The sequence below is a fragment of the Lagenorhynchus albirostris genome, chromosome 2 (genome assembly GCF_949774975.1).
Source record: "Lagenorhynchus albirostris chromosome 2, mLagAlb1.1, whole genome shotgun sequence".
Lineage (NCBI taxonomy): Eukaryota > Metazoa > Chordata > Mammalia > Artiodactyla > Delphinidae > Lagenorhynchus > Lagenorhynchus albirostris.
The window spans coordinates 32,536,477-32,557,667 of record NC_083096.1 but is presented as its reverse complement, the minus strand read 5'-3'; the positions used below and the strand labels follow the sequence as shown (position 1 = coordinate 32,557,667).

The following is a 21,191-nucleotide window of genomic DNA, read 5'->3' as shown; positions in this document are numbered from 1 at the left end:
CTGAGGACTTCTGGCGCTCACACCTCAGGCAAACTGCGCCAGTTCTGCCCCTAACTGCGCCCTCCCATTTTGACTTTCTTCTGACACCAAAAGCCGTAGAAATCCCACAAATCTGACTCAGCACTCCCTCCCACCATTACTGCGGGAGCAAGCTTTCCACCTTGCAGGGGGGAAACCGAAGACCACAGGGCAAGCTAGGAGTCAGCCCGAATGAGGTGGATCCCCAGATCTGCTGATTCCCAGACTCCCCCAACATGCCACCTCCTTCTTCCAACATTGACCAAGCGCCTAGGTGCTAGGAATCCTAGAGGTGAAAACGAGCTGTGTTCCTTCAAGTTGACCTTGAATCCAGCCAGGGACACGGAGATGGTAACTGGGAGTGGAAGGAACCGAGGCTCAGCACGGCCCCAGAGGCAGGTAACCTCCGCTCCAGCTCCGAGCGCCCGGTGCAAGGAGTACTCAGATTCCCGCAGAGCCCGAGGGTGGAGCGGCGCTGTAGGAGTGGCTGCGACCGGGCGTGGCCGCAGAGCCGCCGAGGGGAGGGGGCCGAGGGTGTGAGGCAGCACCGACCCCGCCCCGCGGCCCCGGCGGGAAGGGAGGGGGCTGCGGGGAGTTCCCCCCCGCCGCCCCACCCACCCACGACTCAAGGCCACGGGACAGGCGCCTCGGCGCGCGCTCTGCTTCTCAAGAAGTTCTTCCGAGCCTACCAGAATCTACCCCTAGTCAGAGCACTGAAAACGGGAAGGTCGGCTGCAGGAACGGTGGGATTATGGGCTCCCAGAATGGGAGGGCGCAGGCAGTGGGGTGGCGGGCGATGTGATTTCGGGGTTTGTACCTCTGCAAGATGGTGGCAGGGAGGATGGGGCTCCCGGGCAGAAGCAAAGAAATAGGTTCTCCTCCCTGGCTTTCTACAGAACCAAGGCATGGATCCTGTCATGGGTCCCCTGCCCACTGGGTAAGGCCTCATTCCCATCTCCAGCAGAATCTAGGGAGAGACGAGCTGTCTGTCCTTGGGTGCAGGCGGATCAGTCATCCAAAACCTCAGGATGAAAACTGGTTCCTGTTGCTTCCCGGCCCCCATTTCTGCTATCCTCCAATTCTTTTGCTTCCTTCTTTCCAGTTTCTAACCTCTTGCCTTTACCACTCTTCCAGCCAAACTAGCTGGGACAGGGGCAGGTGCTTCTCTTCCACGCACACCACCCCCCTCCCCAGCTTCGGTACAGGACCCACCTCATAGAGCACCCTTTTACCCCCTCCCAGAGTCAGCTTCCCAGGCCACCACCCCTAGCCAACCAGCGAGGGAACCCAGCTCCACAACTCTTCCTGGCCTCCTCCTTCTCTTAAACCTTCCCTCACCCAGCTCCTCCTAACCCCTTAGGTCCCACTCTGTGGCCTGTCGCAGCCTAGGGTGACCCAGGTCTCTTCCCTTCCCTTCCTTCCTCGTAAAGAGGGCCTGGACCTGAGGGAGCAGAAAGGGGGGGGCTCCAAATAGGAAGGACCAGAAGGGGCAGCTCTGGGGGGAGTCTCAAGGAGGGAGAAGAGAATCTTAAGACTGCCTGCCAGACACCCCACCCAGAGGAGGAGGTAGCCTGGTAGAGTGGGATTTTACTTCCCCTCCGCAAGTGATGCCCGTTGAGTGCCCGCCTATTCCTTCAGCTGAGATTCCCCCCTACCAGGCTGGCTGGTACCGACTGCAAGTTACTGTAAGTCCGGCAGGAATGCCCACGAGGGTACTGTCTCTGGCCAGCAGAGTGCCCACTCTCTCCCAGGATGTGGTTAGCCACTCTCGCATCCCCCACACCCAGCAAGAGAAGAGTGGTGGATCCTTCAGTGAGATGGAAGAGTGTGTGAGGCTGGACTCGTCTGGAAAGGATGCCAGCCTGCCTCTTCCACACCAAGAGCAAGCCAAGTGTTTGAGTGAGTATGTTTGTGGATGAAAGCAGGAGGGACAATCCTGGCCTTAATTTATAGCTCTTCAGCAAGACGGCGCAGTGGCCCAGGATGCTCAGGGACCCTCCCAAGGATGCCTGTGGCCAACCCCCAACCACCAAACACTCACCAGCCCCACAGTCACCAGCCTTGAAACTGCAAACTTTCCAACTTCACCTCTTCTCCCCTTTGGGAACAGCTATATATGGGGCAGTGCCCTCAGAGACACTCATACAGTTGGTTCTTGACTCTCCGCACACACTCAAACAACAACCAAACAACAACGGTACGAGGGAACTCCCGGCTTTTTCCACGACTAATTATAGACGTGAAAGTCTGAGGATGTTTTGCAAGCGGTAGAGAGAAATTGCTGAGGTTTCTCTACAAAGCCAAGGAAATTTAATTTGTACATTCCCCTTCCCTACCCCCAGCTTCTCCTAGCTCCTACCTCCAGCCATCCCCCCAGTGAGCCCCTCCCTCAGTCCCCACTGGTGTCCCTCCTTCCTGTTGAAGATTTCATACTCATTTTTTTTTTCTGTTTTTCTTTGGTGCTTTCAAGAAAGGGAACGGACCCGGAAAATATTTTTGCAACAGTTTTCCATTCTGCGTCTCATTCCCAAGCCAAGGGGGAGGGGGAGGGCAGGAACGAATGGGGGAAAACAAATGCTTTTTCCAAAAGCTCAATTTGGGTATGAAGAATACAGTCCCTCCACTTCCCTACACCCACAGGCCAGGAATGACAAAAACTAGGGGGGAAGAAAGGAGAAATCACTTGTTTGATTATATGGTTTCTAAGAGCTGAATCTAGGAAGGAAATACAGTATTTGACAAATCTGTGCACACACACACACGTACACACACCCTAAACCCAGTCGCAAGAAATATGCTAGTCAGAGGAAATTCAGGGAGTTTTAGAAGCCATTGAGAGGAAAGAAAGAAACTAAGTTTACAAATCAAGATTCAGTTCATTTTCTGCAAGCCTACCTCTCTTTCTAGCAAAGATCCAGGCTTCTCCACGCGGGACTCTCCCTCTGGCTGTCCATGCACAGGGGTAGGGTGGGGGTGACCACCCAGCGGTCCAATGTGGCAACCACGCCGGAGATGCTGGCTGGTCTCTTCTGCCTTTCCAGCCACGACCAGGGAGTGGGCTGGGTCTCCTCCCCCGGCCCTCCCAAAGGGAAGGACCTCTCAGGTTTCTGGAAGGAAAGGGTGCAGGGGAACTGGGCGGGTGTCTCTGGTCTTACTCTCCTCGGAGGGATAGTTCCCCAGGAAGTTCGTGCCCCCTTTCAACCCCCAGCTTTAGACGGTTTCAACAGCAGAGCTTTCTTGAGAAAATGCTTGTCATGGCAACAGCTCCAGCCAACTCGGGCAGACTCTGGCTCACCAGCCCGGCCGGAGCGGGAGGAGAAAGAGGAGGAGCGAGAAACGGAACGGGGGTGGGACTTGGCGAGAAGCCAGACCATTACTCCACTGTTAAGGTGGCTCGATTGCGAGCTGTGGCTGCTTCCTGGTTTGTTTTAAGGCGGAATGGGGAAAGAAGGGGAGGAATCCTCTTTCCTGTGGAGTTTCCTCCCCGCCCTTTCTCTCCCTTGTTGAAAGCAAAGTAGGGTGTGGGTGGAGCGGGAGTGGATGTGGGTGGCGGTATTCAACTGTTGCTGGGTGGAGGGAAAAAAGGAAGCTTCTGCCGGCGGTTGGCTTCCTGCAGCTCCTCTCAACCTCTTACTCACTTAGACCCAGGACCCAGAAACCCAAGGTGTCTGCGAAAACTTGGACCGCCCCCTGCCACCCTCCTGCCCCTGTCTGAGTAGGGGGCCCACTGGACAAGGCGAAGGCATTGCTTTAGATGCACACACCTGTACACCGTTTGCTTATACACACACATTAGTACGCACTCCTCACCCAAATTTCATACACACACTCCCAGGTCACATTTTGCTCCCTCTTGCCTCTGTACCCACATCCACAGTGCATGAAAATAGCTGCCTACATTTTTAAAATTATTTAATATTTATTTATTTGGCTGCTTCAAGTCTTAGTTGCGGCGCGTGGGATCTTCGCTGGGGCCCAGAGCGCGTGGGCTCAGGAGTTGTGGTGCACGGGCTTAGTTGCTCCGCGCCATGTGGAATCTTAGTTCCCCACAGTTCCCCCGACCAGGGATCAAACCCACATACCCTGCATTGGAAGGCGGATTCTTAACCACTGGACCACCAGGGAAGTCCCAACAGCTGCCTACTTTTTAGCTCAACTCTGTGTGGGCTATGGCACCACAAGCTTTGTATATACGGTTTATAATGCTCATGGCAATCTTGAAGGGTCTTACTATTTTCATTTCAGAGTTGAGATTGAGGATCAGTGACTCGCCCAAGATTACACACCTGGTAAGTAACAGAGCAAGGATGCAAGGCCAAGTCAGACTGACTCCAAAGCCTGTGTACTCTCCTGCACTTGTATCATGTTCCGGCACACATTTCCATTTTAGTTTGCACACACTCAGACATCCATGCACACTTATACATAGACTATAAACTGTTAATCACACCCAGCAGCCACACACCCACCAGCATTGTGCAACAGTGCCACTCCTAGATTTTGCCTGAAAAATTCTGGCTTTCAGGTGCAAACGTGCACCATCAACTGGTTCTCGCTGCATGTCTTCATTGACTGATATATTCCCACACCTACCTCAGCAGGCGCATACACACACACACACACATTCATATGCTAATGACAGGCAGGTTAACACAGACCTCAGAGGTTAGAGTTGTAAACTATGCTGAGAGATGGGTGACTGGCCACAGCTTCAGGGTTTGGGAAGAGACCTCTTTGATCCTCCCATCCTAACTCAACACCTCACACCACACCTGTCCTCCTTTGCCACCCGACCTCCCTACCCTGGGATGAAGAACCATGTGCACGTGGAGAAACAGAGTTGTGGATTAGACACAACTGGTTTCCCTCTGCCTATTAACACCCTTCCCAGTGTCCTAACATTGGGGTCCTTTCTTTCCTCTCTTTATTTTTCTATCCTAATATTTCTCAATAACTCATCTATGTCCTATTTCTGAGCCAGGGAAAGTTAAAGAGACAAAAGTAAAGAAACTTTTTAGAGTGGTTGGGCTGGGCTCGGAACTCAGAGTTTCCTAATGTGGTGCTAGAGGTTGCCTACTGCCATCTATTTTGGGAGCTGAATCCAGAATAAGCCCCTGCCTATCCTTGTGCCTCTCCTTTCCAGCCCAGCCCAGCAGATGGAAGGTTCCAGGGGTGTGGAGGGGAGTTTAGGGTCACCCTCTTTGGAAGTCATCATGGATTGTTTTTCAAGCAGTCCTTTTTTCCTAGAGATTGAAAGTCTCCTCCTCTTTGGCATTTAGAGGACACCAAAGGTGAGGTGTGCTCTCATTCACTCCCCGCCTCTCTTCCAACTCCTCTGGTCCATCCCACTCCACTCCCCAGGGCATTTCAGTGGAAGAACTGATGGCAGGGATAGAGATGGTACCTTGTTAGAGTTTGGAAGGTCCTACCAAAATGTCAGTTTCAGGAGCCCAGATCAATTGTTGGGGAAGACAGGGCAATGGAAGGAAAAGAATCAGCAGAACAGAGCTTCAGATTTAATGGCTTGTCAGGCTCCCTGCCGGACTGCAACCGCTTGACATTTTAGTCCCCAGTGAGTGTCAGTTGCATCTTTATCATGAGAAAGGCAGTCTCTGAAATGGTGCTTTAAATGTATTAAAGTGTATTTTAAGCTTGTCTGCAGTGGCTGTGCGCGGAGGCCTTGCCTAACTGTTCCGTAAACTTGTCTTGGAGGAGTAACAATTTAGGCCAGATGTGTGGGCCCATTAAAGGAAGAGTCTGCTTTGGCTGCCTGGCATGTGGGGGCCGGGAAATGATGCCTGGTTAGTATTTGAAAGGCTAGATCCTCTCCTCAAACTCCTTGGGTTCCAGGGAGGCAGGCTGTGCAGGGCAGGTGCTGCCCAAAGGGGCTCTGAAGTCTGTCCTGCCTCTGGCTGGCTGGGGTCCCTGGGCCAGTGTCAGGTAGATCTGCCCAGTGTCCCCTTCACCGGTGGGGGTTTGTGGGATGAGGGAAGAACTCCCCGACCCCATCCCAACTCCAGCCCCCTTGTAGACAGGAGGGAGAATGTGGGAGTGGGGTGGCTGTCACCTACCTGATCTCTATAACTGAGCCAGCCCCTGAAGCCTTCCAGTGTTTTTTGGAAACCCAGAGCCTTGGTGCCTTGTTTCTTTTAGCAGCGGGCTTGAAATCTAGAATGGATAAAGATAAAGATAAATCTACACATAAAAGTAACTGCCAGGCTTCCCTGGTGGCGCAGTGGTTGAGAGTCCGCCTGCCGATGCAGGGGACACGGGTTCGTGCCCCGGTCCGGGAAGATCCCACATGCCGCGGAGCGGCTGGGCCCGTGAGCCATGGCCGCTGAGCCTGCGCGTCCAGAGCCTGTGCTCCGCAGCGGGAGAGGCCACAGCAGTGAGAGGCCCACGTACAGCAAAAAAAAAAAAAAAAAAAAGTAACCGCCAAGTGTGGGAGAGTAGAATTGTGCCCCTTCCCCCACCATGGCAAGAGGGGGGTTACTGTCTCTAGCATCGAAAGTTCCTAGTTGGGCTGTTGTGTATGGCTGGCTGACTAGCCTCTGACTAGACCCTTTTCCTTCTTATCCCTGCCATGCCCTTGACTTTGCATGTTCTCTACTTCTTGAGCTCTAGCCCCGCTCTCCTCATCCAGGTGTCATGGCCTCCCCAGAGCAGGTCAGTCTAGTGGGCTTCCATCACTGTGGACCCTGTCCTCAAGCTGACTCTTACTTGAAGAAAATGCAGTCAGCCTTGTCTCTCCCTTAGCTGTTAACAGAGTATGTTCCTCTGGCCTCTTGAGAGTCCCACTTTGAGTTCCCCAAATTACCTGTGTCATTTCTCCCCAGATTTCTTGAATGCAGACTATACCTCTCCTTCCTGTGAATATCTACTGTTTTATCTGTCTAGAACAGCAGATATCCTCCCCACTCCCAGACCCAGGTCTTCTTTAAGGTGGTCTTTCTCCTCATTGTTAATATGGGAACTGTCATTGTATTAGAGGCCCCATCTCTACCTGACCCAAACTGAGCCAATTATATTCTTTCCTGAGATTTTTGAGTTTAAGGCCAAAAAGAAAATGAGGCTTGATTCTCTCCAGCAGTGGACACTCAGAGGAGTGAAGCTCTGGAAGTATGAGGGACTATATTCCCTGCCACATGAAAGAAGCCTGCCATAGGAATGAATAAAGCTTACCTGCAGAGAAAGACAGAGAAGGAAGCTAAAGAGCAAGTTCTGGAAGCATTTGAATCAACTCTACCTCATATCCTACTGTACCCTTGCTGTTCCTACAGATGAGTTAGTTACATGACTCATTATGAATGTATAATCTAGACTAAACTGGGTTTTTTGGTCACTTGTACTAAGTAATATAGAAACCTTTTATGCTGGTACCTACTACTTAGATACATTCATTTCAGTGAATTTTATTCATTCATTTTATTCATTACTGAATATCTACTATTCAATTCAGTACACACATATTGAATGTCTACTGTTTCAACATCTATTGGGCCCAGATGAGGTATACAGAGATAATAAAGCTTATAGTTTAGTGGAGGAAAAAGAGATATTCATAGCATAAATAACCACAATAGAAGGTGTTTAGTTATTCTTTTAAACATATTTATTGAGTGCTTACTATGTGCTAGACAGTATATGTTGAAATATGGAGTATGAAAATACTTCTCTGGAAATTCCAGGGAGTGACTACTTCTGACAAAAACATTAGAAGGCTCTAGGAAAGAGATGGTATTTGGGGGTACCTGGAAAATCTTGAAGAGTAAGCTTTAGCCTGTTTTTGGCGTTGGGAGGGGGGGGCGGGCGGGTTGGGGTGGAGCTGTGAGCAAAGGTCCAGAGGCAGAAAGTGTAGAGAGTGGAGGCTGGGAGATGGGCTGGGAATGGACTGTCCAGAGCCCTGAGTGGCCACTTCAGGTCTATGTTTAGCAAGCTGGCTGTGGCAGCAGTGTGTCTGGTAGCTTGGAAACCTAGGTGGCAGGCAGGGGTAATCCCCGCCCAGTGCAATGCTGGGCAATTTTATATAATGTTGTTATATTTAACATAGTCCATATTTTCTAGAAGTTTCTGATCAGTTGTGGAGACACATAAAACAGATCACAAAACAAAGTGTGTGATTAAGTCTAAAACTTGGATCCAGGTGAAAAATCCAGTGAGGGTCTAGTGAAGGGAAGGGTAAAGATGGGCTGGAGCCTTTGGGGAAGGCTTTTTAGTGTTGGTGGGACTCCAGCTGGACTTTGAAATTCTTTCCAGTGTCTCTCCTCCCACTGCCCTGCAGAACAATTCTGGTGATGGCTGAAGGCAGGATAGACAGAGGCATTTATCCAAGCAACTTCTGCCTCCATGCCCTTTGTTTGTCCTTATACATAATCCAGGACAAGGCTACTGATGGAGAGGAAACTGGAAGACAGGACTTAGGAAATTAATTTGGCCGCAGGCTGGTTTCAACGGTTGGGGGACAAGAGTACCTGCTAGTAACTGGGGGTCAGACTGCTAGGCAGAGATATCAAGACAGAAGTCCATAGAATTAGCCTGGGCCAAGATGACAGGAGATAAAAGAAGGCTGCAACTAGATAAGAACACAGATAGCTAAGACAAGCTCATCTGCACTCAGACAACTAACTCTCAAGTCTGTGGTGAGGTTTGTTCCAGGAACCAGATAGGGAGGACTCTATCCTGGAAGGCAATAGTGATTTCAGCTGGGAGGGTCCAAGGACTATTAAAGGATGGATAGCTCTGGCTGTTAGTGTGAGAGAGAAGCTAATCACAGCAGCTGTCTCAGCAGCAGTAGCAGCAGCAAGCCAGGGCTATTTTTCCACTGCAGGAACTTTGCTGGGCCCGTCACAGGAGGCCTGGCTCCCAGCTCACCCCCTTGCTGAGTGTGGGTGGTCGCCTACCGTAGACAAGCAACAATCTCATTTTTTTCCACTTTCTGGGATTCCTGTGGAGAGGACTGGATGATGGGACAATCTTTAGAGATCATTAGAAAGCATGTCTGAGCTGCAAGGGTACGATGCAGAATTAAATCAAAGGATGCTTTCTCTGCTGGCTGGGAAGGGCTGGTCTCAGGAGCACCTCACCACAGAGGCCTTTGGGGCTCAACTTTTATTTTTTGGGTTTTTGGTGTTTTGTTTTATGGTTGGTTTCACGCTCTGATTCTGGCAATAATGAGGCTTTGTGGAGGTGCCGAGAGTTCCATCTCACTCTGTGGTCTCAGGCAGAAGAGGGTTTAGAGTGGGGAGGCAGTTGCGATGGGCAGTGGGAGCATGTTTGAATAGGAAATACCTGTGTGTTGGGCCATAGGCTCCTGGAGGGAAGGGATTGTCTCTTCCTTATCTCTGCATCCTTGGTGACTTAGCACATCTGGGACGTCTGGGGCATCCTGTTAAATGAAGGAGTGCAGAATCTGACGTGGGAAAGCGTGGACCAGCAGAGGTGAGGGCCAGAAGCGCTTTTTGGATCCAGGGCCTTTGATGATATGTAGAATCAGTTTGATTTACTTGGGAGCATATTTTGCTGTTCCAACTTCATTATGGTTCAGTTGTTTTAGAAGCTGCAGTGGCTTGGTTTTAATTTCATTTTGAACTCATTAGCTAGGTTTTTTTAAACTCAAGTTTGGTTCATAATCTGTTTTTATAACAAAATATTTGTCTTTCATTTGTTTCAGTCTACATCAAATTAGTGACAGTTAAAAATAGTTTTTGGTTAATGGTTGTGCTCAGTAGAGCTGAGGAAGTGAATGTGGAAAGAAGGGAACAAGTGATGACTTTTAAATTTAATTTTTTTAAAATAAATTTGTTTATTTATTTATTTATGGCTGCGTTGGGTCTTTGTTGCTGCGCGCGGGCTTTCTCTAGTTGCAGTGAGCAGGGGCTACTCTTCGTTGCGGTGCGTGGGCTTCTCATTGCGGTGGCTTCTCTTGTTGCGGAGCACGGGCTCTAGGCGCGTGGGCTTCAGTAGTTGTGACACGCGGGCTCAGTAGTTGTGACGCATGGGCTTTGTTGCTCCGCGGCATGTGGGATCTTCCCCGACCAGGGCTCGAACCCGTGTCCCCTTCATTGGCAGGTGGATTCTTAACCACTGCGCCACCAGGGAAGTCCCTAATTTTTAAACTTAGAGTGTCAGCAATGCCTTAAGTGCTCATTAAGTTTCAAATGAAGATCAAAGCAACACCAATTGGAAGGATTCTTTCTGGCCCCCCTGCCAGACAGGAAGAATTTACAATCTGTCCCATCTCACATGTCCTCTGTTCCAGAGCCTTTAATAGCTCTTCCGTGTTTGCACAGTACTTGCAGTTTACAAAGCGCTTTTTCTGCATAGAATAATTGGATCTTTGCAGTAGTCCTATATGGTAGGGAGAATAGGGTGTGAGCTATTATTCCCATTTTCCAGTTGGGGAACCGAGGCTCAGACAGGATTGCATGAGATCACACAGTTCATGTGGCAGGACTGTAACGAGGTCCTCTGGCTGCTGACCTAGGCTCTTGCCCCTACCTTGAGTTGACAGGGTTTCTCACCCTGCACACCTTGGGCCGGTTCTTCAGGCTTCAGGCTTTCTAGGCTTGGGTGGTACCAGGGAGACCTGGGGAGAGCAGCCCTGGCTGGGAAGGGCTGCAGCAAAGGGGAGGTAGCAGTAGTTCTGCCTCCATCCCAGGAAATGAATTCTAACCCCTCTGGTTTGTTCTCAAGCTGACACTGGATCCTGGATTCCAGAAATCCTCCTTCGTTCATGTTTTCACCTGGGAAAGACCACAGGAGATGGACCCTCACAGAAACCCAGGGTGGAATTTGCTCTGCAGGGGAGGCTCAGGCTTTTTACCCCGGGATCTAGGGCCCTTCAGTCTCTCCCCTTATTTAGGCAGCTCCTTAGGCCCCATCTTCATGACCCCTTCCAAACACAGAGTGAACTGAAGTGTTCCCACTGGGGCCTGGGCAAATGCTTAGGTTGGACACTTGCCTTTCAGCCATTCATCCAACTAATATTTATGTGCCAGACAATGGGCAGGCCACCTCACTTGCCTTATCTCCTTTCACCCTGGTGGTCTTAAGAAGTAGGTGGCATTACGCTCATTTCATGGGAAATGAAGCTCAGAGAGGGCTGCTAACCAGTAAGTCACAGAGGTGGGGCCAGTTCTAGACATTCTGACCAAGCCTGCTGTGCCCTCACCCTTCTGTGCTACTTAAAAGAAACAATGAACGTATGAGTACAGTGTCCAGACCAACCCAGAGTGGCCAAGGCAGGGAGGAAAGAGAGGTTTTAAATGTCTGGCTAGTCTGCTTGTCCATCTCAGTTTTGTTTTTTAAAAAATATTTATTTATTTATTTTCTTTATTTTTTTTGGCTGCATCTGGTCTTCGTTGCAGTGCACGGGCTTCTGTCTAGCTGTGGCACGCGGGTTTTCTCTCGTTGAGGTGCGCGAGCTCAGTAGCTGTGGCTCGCAGGCTCAGTTGCCCCGCGGCATGTGGGATCTTAGTTTCCCGACCAGGGATCCAACCCGCGTCCCCTGCATTGGAAGGCGGACTCTTAACCACTGGACCACCAGGGAAGTCCCTCCATCTCAGTTTAACAGCCTCCAGAAAGCAGGGACTGAGGATGGAGAACATTTCTGGGAAAAGGACACCTACTTCCCGTATTTAACCTGGGCGTGGGGAGGGTTGGGGAGAGGGAGAGTAGGCAGATGGAGGGCAGACCCCAGGTGAAGGGAGGGTCCTGTGGGCTGGGGTGGTATCCCTCCCCAACGACTGTCTGCCCCACTCTGCCCCGAGCCCTTGGGGTCTCAGCCTGACCTCTGGAGGAGCCATGCCCTGTGCTCCCGGGAAGTCACTTTGTCCACACCCCTGCCTCCGAACAGACCCTTGTAAGGCTCACCAGGTAGAGCGCCCTCTTCCTCAAAATCCCCCTGAGAAGGAAACTCTGCTGCCTCCTTGGGTTATCACACGTTCCTCTTTTATCGATTAGAAATAAGTAAATTCTTCGGAAGGTCTAACCTGAATCCTTCTTATTCAGATTCTGACAGGCACACACCAGAAACAGAAAGAGGACGATAACTGAGATAGGGGGCATTTTAAGACTTACTGAGTCTCCCCAGCCCCCCGTGCCACACTGACATTTGGGGTCTGCAGTTCTGCCTTAGAGGCACCCTCATCTGCTGGAGCTGAAAGTGAGGGTGCCGGAGGGAGTGCGTCCACCAGAGCCAAGAACAGGCGCATAGGGGCTGCTTCAGCCGTTGGCTCTAGGCTGGCTTCATTTATCTGCTTAGTTTCTCCTGGGATTTGGTGGTTGGGGGTGGAGAGAAAGTGTGTAGGCAGGAAAAGCTGTTTTTCTTTGCATTGTTTGGAGGGGTGTGGCTTACCTGACCCATTGGAGTGGCCACAGACAATGTTCTATTTTTGGTTCCCTGAGTGGCCTTTTGCAAAGTGCTCAACTTCTGTAGGCCTCTGTGGGCTCCCCACACCTGCGGCATAGAAGCATGGGAGTGGGATGCATGGATGCCTTTCCTGTGGTGGTGTGAAACCTGGCTAATTAGTTTGAGGGAAAGACCAATGGCAGCGCTTTGAGGCAAGATCCTTGGGATAAGTTAGAAATAAAGCCAAATTCTGAAACTTCTTATCAGAGGAGCCTCCCGAGGTCATCTGGTTCTTCCCTTCCACATTCCAGGCCGGACGGTCCTTGTCACCATCCCATCTAGCTGATTCTTCATGAAGAAAAAATGATTCCACACCCTTCCCCAGTGGGCCGGGCCTCCATTCCTGCACCTTCCATTGAACATGAAGGCTGCAGCAGCCCCTGTGGTGCATTCCAACGGGACCACCTGCTTCAAGGACCTTAGGGCATCATTCACCGTAAGAGTCCATGGTGCCCAAGTTGTCATCACCCTGGAATCACAGGCATTGGGCTGTAACTTCTGCTTGGTAATTACCCCAGCGCCTTCAGCGCGATATCATCTCCATGAGATAATCAGCCTGACAGTAACCAATTGTTAGGCTTCTTGTGTGATAAAGGCTGAGAAATAGTTCTCAAAGTAACTGTTGCTTAGATCTGCTTGCTCAGCAGTCCCTTAAGACTCAGCTCAAGTGTCACCTCCTCTGAGATGCCTTCCCTGAGTTCTCTCTCCCAAACCCAGGTTAGGTGCCCCTCGGGGCTTCCAAAGTGTTCAGAGGTGACCTCTGTTGAGGCACTTACTGTGTACTATGATGATGGTCTATTGCTGTGTCTCCTTCCCACTAGACTCCAGGCTCCTTGAGGGCAAAGCATCTTATTCATTTTGTATTTCCAGAAGCTGGCATGGCGCCTAGCACAACAGGTGCCCAGTAGTTTATTATAGCAAAAATGAATCAACAGCTGAATGAGTACTTGAATGAATATAAACTCTGGTTGGTGCTGGAGGGCTTGGAGTTAGTCACAAGAGCATCCTAACTAACAGATTCCAGAAGCAGGCAGGCCGAGTAGTCTGCCACCTGGAGGTCTTTAAGCAGGAGCAACATGCCATCTGCCTGGTCTGGGCTAATTTTGGTTTTGCCAGGCCTAGGAACAGGGATATAGGTCTCTGACCTCCTTGCAAGCCACAGATATTAAGTGAGGAGATGAAGAGTAGGGTCAATGGTTCTCCCTTTGGGAACTCACCCTCTTCTCCCTCATCTGTTTCTGAGGCTGCCTGTGGCAGAACAATGTTGAAATGCTCAGAACCCTTTGAAATGGGAAGTCTTGGGTGGGGTCTGTACCCACCATTGATCAGACGCTTCTGAATTTCCAAGGTGATAAAGGTTTTAGTTAGGCTACTGTATTTGAGTTTATGAAAACTCATTATCCTCATTGAATATTATCCTTATTTTATTGAAGAGGAAAGTGAAAGTCAGAGAGGTTCAGTAACTTATCCAAGGTCACACAGTTGGTATGTAGCAGTACTAGTTTTCAAACCTAGTTTCCTTACTCTAAAGCCCATATTTTCTCTTCCAAAGCCTGGGCCCATGGCTTCTGGACTTCTGACTTTCCTCCATCCCTATCCCTCTGCCTTTACTCGCCCTCTCTTAACATTTAGTCAGAAGTTTAGAGTTCACAAAATAGTTTATTACTGGGTCTGGCATCTTGGTGTATAAACTCAACCCCAATGAGGTAACTGATGCAGTCTCTGCCCTCTAGGACGGGTTGGCAGGGGCTCCCTTACACACCAGCTATCACAGCCGCATTTCCAGTTCCCTTTCCTGGATTCCCATTCCTTCTATCCCAGTCCATAGCCAGGGATATTTCTCTTACCTTCTTCTGCCACACAGGAAGCAACACCTCCTCTGTCTGGGCTCTGAATTATCTCGGCTTTCATCACAGCTCTCTCAATCTGAAGTCATTGCATCCTCTGAATTACGAAAACCAGAATTTTATAAGTGGTTTCTACCTCTACTGGACACCCAGGAGAGATGAAATTTTTGCTAAACATTCTTCATTTTTCTTGAACTCACAGTTTTTTAAAAATACCTTGGAGGTATTCAAGTCAAATGCACTGACCGCTGTTTTAAGACCGAAGAAACGAAGGTGGATAAGACTGACCCTGGCTCTTGAGGGTCCAGGAGTTTGTCAGAAGTTCCTCATGGCATCCATTTATTTAAATGCTTTGCCTAACCCTGAAACATACTTTTTGTGTGTGTGTGTGGTACGCGGGCCTCTCACTGTTGTGGCCTCTCGCGTTGGGGAGCACAGGCTCCGGACGCGCAGGCTCAGCGTCCATAGCTCACGGGCCCAGCCGCTCCATGGCATGTGGGATCTTCCCGGACCGGGGCACGAACTCGTGTCCCCTGCATTGGCAGGCGGACTCTCAACCACTACGCCACCAGGGAAGCCCCCTGAAACATACTTTAGTAGTTAAATTGGATGTTTTCATATTAAGGAAACTAGACCCATTGATTAAAGATAGGGTCAGTAGTGGTCATTTGTATGTTTGTCTGCTTCTGGTAACAGCACTTTGATTTTTCTTTGAAAAATCACTGCTTCCTCATGCTAAAATCTTGCAGTTTGGGAACAGTTGACCCCACTCCTGACTCCAAACCTGGCAATGAGATCCAATTCTGGGACTTTGGTCGAAATCCCTTCTGGTAGAATCGAAGCTAGTAGGATTAACACCTGGAGTTGTGGGGCCATCTTGTAAATGCTTCCAGGAGAGTGGAGCCAATGTAGAAAGTCCAGCTGCAAGTGGGAACGAAACCAGTCCTGACCATGTTATGAGATCTCTGTATGCAGCCAGGCCTGATATACTCATGGATTTTGCTCAGGCCAGGTATAGATGGGTTCTTTTCATTGCAGTGGAAAAAGTCCTGACTAATATTGGACCTGAGGCCCATATTCATTAAAAAAAAAAAAAAAGTTGCCTTTTCCCACTAGCCTCAGGGAACAGGAGTGAATTCTTCTTCCTCCTACATCTCCTACTATACACTGACCTTTTCTTACTTCCTTTCCCCTTCCAGGCTGTCCCTGGAGTTTGGTTTAGCCTGACTTCATCAGGATAAGAGTGTATAGATGATGGAGGAAGGGGCAAGCCTCCAGACACGACTGTCCTGATGGGGCAGGTGAGGCCATGGAGGGATTCAGAAGCAAAGTCCTCGGTTTAGGGTGGCCCCAGCTGCACTGACTCCCGGGAACAGCCCTAAGGATGGTAGGTTACTAAGACTGGGTGAGGGAGTAGCAGTCTGTCAATGGGCAATTGTACAGCCTCTTGAGATGTTGTCCACCCTGCACCTTCTGACTCCTGATACTGAAATAACTGTACTCTTTGCCTCAAAACTCCACAATACCTGGAGGTCTTGCTTCTATCCTTTTCTATCCAAGATCCCACCGTTCAGGAAATCAGCTGGGTGTGGTTTTACCCACAAGAGCAAAGGGACCTGAAATTTTGCAGGTATGCATTGTCACATCTAAAGGTCACACTTTGGACAGGTCACCCTATTAGGGGATTTCTCTACATACAAGGTATTGTTTTAATGCATTAGACTAACAGGACTCTTTGGTGTATTGCAGACAGATTTGTCAGTCACTCCTTTTGTCTGTTCCTTCCCTCTGTCTTCCCTGGTTCCTGTACCTTTCTTGGCTTCTGGCCATATCCAGTTTTTGAATTACCGTTGAGAGAAGCAGGGCTTGTATTAATTATCTCCACAATATTCTTCCCCTCTGGCCTGTGCTGAGATGAAAGAAAGAATATCCTAGCTAGAAATGCCTGAGGGAGGGAAGCTGAAGAATGTTCCAACCTAGGACTAATGAGTCAGCCACACCCACCAGGCTCCTGTGTCCCCTCTGGGAGCCCTTTCCAATCAGACAGGGAACCAGTGCCTTTCTGTCTTCAGCTCGATTGTGGCGCAGTCCACAGGTGCCTCCCCAAGCCTGGATGCTACCTTGGCTGGGGTCCTTCTGTATTTCAACTGCTCTCCCAGTGGCCACCACCCTCGTGGACTCCAAACAATTGGCTGCCCCCTGCATTACCCACTGCTGTGCCCTATCAGGCTGATTAGATACCCAGCACCATCTACTTTCACATTAGCACAGAGACACTTGTTCTTTTGGACTCTAGTCCTAGCCTGCCCGAGGTTTTCTCCAGCCCTAGTCTGTGCAGCAGCATCTGCATTGCTGTCTCAATCCGGTTCCATCTGGTCGTTTCCTCTCCTACAAGGTCCCAGTCGCTTTGAACTAGATCAGTATCACAGAAAGCAGTAAGGTGAAGGAGGAAAAGGCTCTGCGCCCCCTCTGCAGGGCAGGTGCCTTTGTTCTGGCTGTGGTGGTGGGAAGTGGTGGAAGGTTCATTCATGCTCACTTGTCCCATCCTTGACTGACCAGCAGCACAGAACAGCCTGGGTGGCCTGGACTCTTAGAACCATCTATAGCCTGGACCCTAAGCCCTGATCTCATTAGCCTAATGGTCTAGCTAAGCTCAGCTCCTTTGCTCATTCAAAATAGCTTTAGCATCAAGTATGTGACTAGTTTTGTTGTAGCTGCAGGAAGAGTTATTAAAAGGCTATGGTGGGGGGCTTCCCTGGTGGCGCAGTGGTTGAGAGTCTGCCTGCTAATGCAGGGGACACGGGTTCGAGCCCTGGTCTGGGAGGATCCTACATGCCGTGGAGCAACTAGGCCCGTGAGCCACAACTACTGAGCCTGTGCGTCTGGAGCCTGTGCTCTGCAACAAGAGAGGCCGCCATAGTGAGGGGCCCGCGCACCATGATGGAGAGTGGCCCCCCCTTGCCACAACTAGAGAAAGCCCTCGCACAGAAACGAAGACGCAACACAACAAAAATAAATTAATTAATTAATAAACTCCTACCCCCAACATCTTCTTTAAAAGAAAAACAAAAAAAAGGCTATGGTGTAGCTGGCTGTGAAAACTTACACCCATGAAAATTACCCAACAGCATAATAAAATGAGATGTGAATGACAAAGAATGTCCCAGAATATGGTCTGTGATTTGTCGTTGCTTGAATCAGAAGGGAAGTGCTGTGGGTGTTCCGAGGATGGCAAGATGCCTGGCACTGGGATTGTCAGGGAAAGTCTGTCTGGATTGATGCAGGTCTTGAAGTTTTGAAGGATCTGGACCAAGTGGGTCTGACTTTCCAGGGAGTGGCTGGAACTCAGGGAGGCCCAGACTTCGGTGAGCAAAATGCCTCTGAAGAATATCAGAGTTGAGGTCCGTCTAATTGAAGCCAAGGATTCTTGTCAGGGGCAGTGGAAGATGAGGAGAGAATGTGACCCTTCTTTCTCTAACTTTGGGGAAAATTAAGAACTCAGCTGTCAAAATAAGTAACATTTATTGCTGAAGTCTTTTGCACAGATTAATTCATTTAATCCCTAAAACAATGCTATGCAATCGGCATTTAGGTTATCCCGGGTTTTTAAAGATAAGGAAGCTGAGGCGCAGAGACTTTAAGGCCCCAGAGCTCTGTCAGTATTTGAACCTGTGTGTCCTCAGAATACTTGCTTTTCTTACCCTGTCATGCTGCCTACCCCACCCCACCCCTGGCCCTCCTTCCTGTGGGTCCTGGTGACTCATACTCCTTCTTGGCAGACATCGTGGTTTCTGATAACTCAGTAAATGAAGTCATCTTGATGTTGCTGCGCCCACTGGCCCCATGTCCGCGGGCTCCTCGGGGCTCTTGGCTGCTGGAGCAGGAACTCTGTAGCTAATATTGCCTGTTTTTTTTGTTTGTTTGTTCATTTGTTTTGGTTTTTGGTTTTAGTTTCTTCTTTAAAAGAACATGGACCAGGTTCCCCAAGGGCTGAGCCAGGGCCATTTAAGTGATGTGCTCAGTTATCTAAAAAAGCCTTTCTTCTACATCAAGAACAGGAGTTGTCATTTCAGGTGAGTTTCTTGCCTTTCCGGAGCTCCCCATATGCTCACAGTACTTGGAACAAGTTTTATCGTCCCTTTTCGTTTGAAGCCTTAAGCCTGATGTGCCAGAAGCCTGCTCATTATCCCAAAGCCCTTTACCTTCTTCTCAGTGGCCCTCTCCTGGCCCTTGTAAACATGGTGTATTGGTTGTCTCCCAGAATTCCCAGGGTGCGGTTGCAGTTAGGTGCACTCTGTGCGTCTTGTGGAGGGATGTGGAGGGAAGTAACAGCGAGGAAAGCAGAAGGGGGCTAATGCGTACTGAGTGACTTCCATGGCCTAGGCACAGTGCCTTATATGTATTTTAAAGTTGAATCACAGTATTAGGATATCAGTACTATGGGCCTCATTTGGCAGTTGAGGAAACTGACACTCAGACAGGTTGCAGTAACCTTCCAGTCAAGGGCAGAGCCAGGATTCTCTTGGTTCTGAAATTGTTTTTCCCTCTACGTCAGACCTCATCCAGCTTGAACTTTATCCTTTAGGCCATGGGGAATCATGGTGCCAAGCAGGAAACCAAGAGGCTACAGGAGTATTTTAGGAAGATTGATTTGACAGCAGTGAGTGGGATGGATGGGAGAAAAGCGAGGCCAAAGCTGTGAGGACCAGTTAGGAGGTTCCTGCCACGATGTCACCTTGAGACACCTCCAGGAGGACAGCAGAAGCAGAAAGGACATTGAGAAGGAGAGGTCAGTAGATCTCCACAGAAGAGAGGACCCAGATATAATGAGGAACCCCTTCCTTCTTTCTGATCATTTAGGGTCTCACTGGCTTTGGTGGCCTGTGCCAGGAGAGAGACCCAGTTGTCATTTCTGCTCAGGTCAGTTCATCCAGGAGCAGAGGCCATGTGTGGTGAGAAGGTACCTTGCTGTGCTCCTTGGCAGGGCTGGGCTAGGCCTAGACCTTTGAAAGATCTGTTTATCCAGCCCAGGAGACTGCATCTGTGTGCTCAATAAACTGTAATTGACAGTGGTGAGCTCAGAAGTGTCTCTGAAATAGACTGAGCAACACTGATTATGAGCAACTCACCTCCTCAGCTAGGGGACGCAAATGGGTCTAATGACTCCTCCTTTTCGGATGGGGAAACCGAGGCTCAGAGGTTATGCCACTTTCCCAGGGTCGCCAGGAGAGCCAGAGGGCAGAGTTCCAATTCAGATGCATTGACCTGGAGTTCTGCTGCTTTCCCGGCTCCTCTCTCTGTGGTGCCCAACAAACAGGGGAAATTAGTGCTAAGCTTTCACACGAGTGTGGCAGTTTACAAACCTGCGTCCCATTCATTATCTCATTTGATCCTCACAGCAACTGGGTATTATTATTATACTCATTACAGAGGAAGAAACTGAGGCTCAAAGAATTGAAGGCTATGGTCATTCCACTGTGAGTGACAGAGCTGGAATTCAAAAGGAAGTTTTCTGACTTGAAGTCCACAGCTCTGTCCCGGAGCCATGAGAATGAGGAAACAAATGAAAACCAGGGCAGCAAAGAGGAGAAATGGAAGAGTCAGGGAGGCGGTGAACACAGCTTAGATGGTGCTGGAGGCCTTCAGGTTCAACATAATAAAAGCTTCTGGGCGGCAAAGATTATTCACTATAGGTGCGAGCTACCTGGGGAAATCAGTCTATCTGCTGAAGAAATGACCTCTAAAAAGTCTCCCCCTTCCTACCCGCAGATCTCGTGAAGAGAAAGAAGCCAGAGAAAGAGGAAAAATGCACGGCAGCTTTTGTCTGTTAGGTGTCCAGTAAATTAGGTTGAGTGGATGGATGGATGGATGAGACTTAGGGAAACTGCACATCCAGTCACCGCATGGTCCTTCTTACAAGTCCTGAACAACTCTCCCGGCTCCCCGGTCCTTTAACCCATCCACAAGATCTCACGTTATAAACGACGACGTTCCCAGCCAAGGAGGAAGAAATAGGTGTGGCACTAGAGAGAAACTGGGAAGTAACTTGCTCTGTCACAGAAAGGTGGAAAAATGGATGGAATGGAATCCCGTCCTCCCTGCCCGCCCCCGCCCCCCCCCCACCCCGCCCCATACCTCTTCTCATTTGCTGAAGCCCTGCTCTGAACTCAGTCAGGATTTCTTCCCACCCGGCCTCCCGTGGGGTGGTCAATATGGCATTTGTGGTTGGGCTTAGAAAGGTAAAGTACCTACAAAGGCCCAAGGAGCCAAGAATTCTGCTGGCTCAGGCTCTCTTTCCTCTTGTTCTTTGCCCACCTGTCAAAGGAACTCTGCAGTGGGGCCCCTCTCAAGCCAGGGAGGGGAAAGGCCAAAGAAAGTGTTGGAGATGGTCCATATAGGGCCGTGGCTTTGCATACTGCTCAGGCTCAACCACCACTTAGCAGCTGAACCAATAACTCTGGCCTGAAGGCTGCATTGTGGTTTCATCATAGAGAACTCATGGGCCTGTGTATCCCGACCCTGGGTTCCGGTTCTAGCTGTCACTGAGTATGCCCAGTATATAACACGACATCTGTAGGTAATAGGTGCTCACTAAATATCTGATGGAGTGAGTGAATGAATGAAATAATTAGCTGTGACCTTGGACAGATTACTTCTCCCTCTGGATCTTGATTTCTACATCTGCAAAAGGGGCATTATAATGCTGGCCCTACCTCTCACTCCAAGCCATCCCCCAGACCTCAGGAGGAAATGAATGGATGGATGTTTATGCACAGTAAGGTCTGGGCACACACCAGTAGCTGACATTTGAGCCACTTCCCCTCAGGTCACATTACTGCTTGCTCTGTGGTTAGGATGGGCCCTATCCTTAGGCTCCTGAAAGTCCTAACCCATGGCAGAGTCCTAATTTTTTTTTT

The 21,191-nt window shown here is 49.7% G+C and overlaps 1 protein-coding gene and 1 long non-coding RNA gene across 9 annotated transcripts in view; one reads left to right on the top strand and one right to left on the bottom strand.

Annotated features, from left to right (window-relative positions):
* ATP2B4 (ATPase plasma membrane Ca2+ transporting 4) overlaps positions 1-3,298 on the bottom strand; it is a 104,421-nt gene extending 101,123 nt beyond the window's left edge. For all 8 annotated transcript variants that reach the window (XR_009536739.1, XM_060129054.1, XM_060129072.1 and 5 more), the window contains exon 1: positions 2,914-3,298. The gene's annotated coding sequence lies outside the window, so the exon portion shown is untranslated. The remainder of the gene's footprint in view (positions 1-2,913) is intronic.
* LOC132508711 (uncharacterized) lies at positions 643-20,327 on the top strand. Its single transcript, XR_009536747.1, has 4 exons — positions 643-761; positions 4,264-4,307; positions 18,226-18,347; positions 20,044-20,327. It is a non-coding gene; the product is annotated as an uncharacterized LOC132508711 (long non-coding RNA).
* Positions 20,328-21,191: the final 864 nt, after the last annotated feature.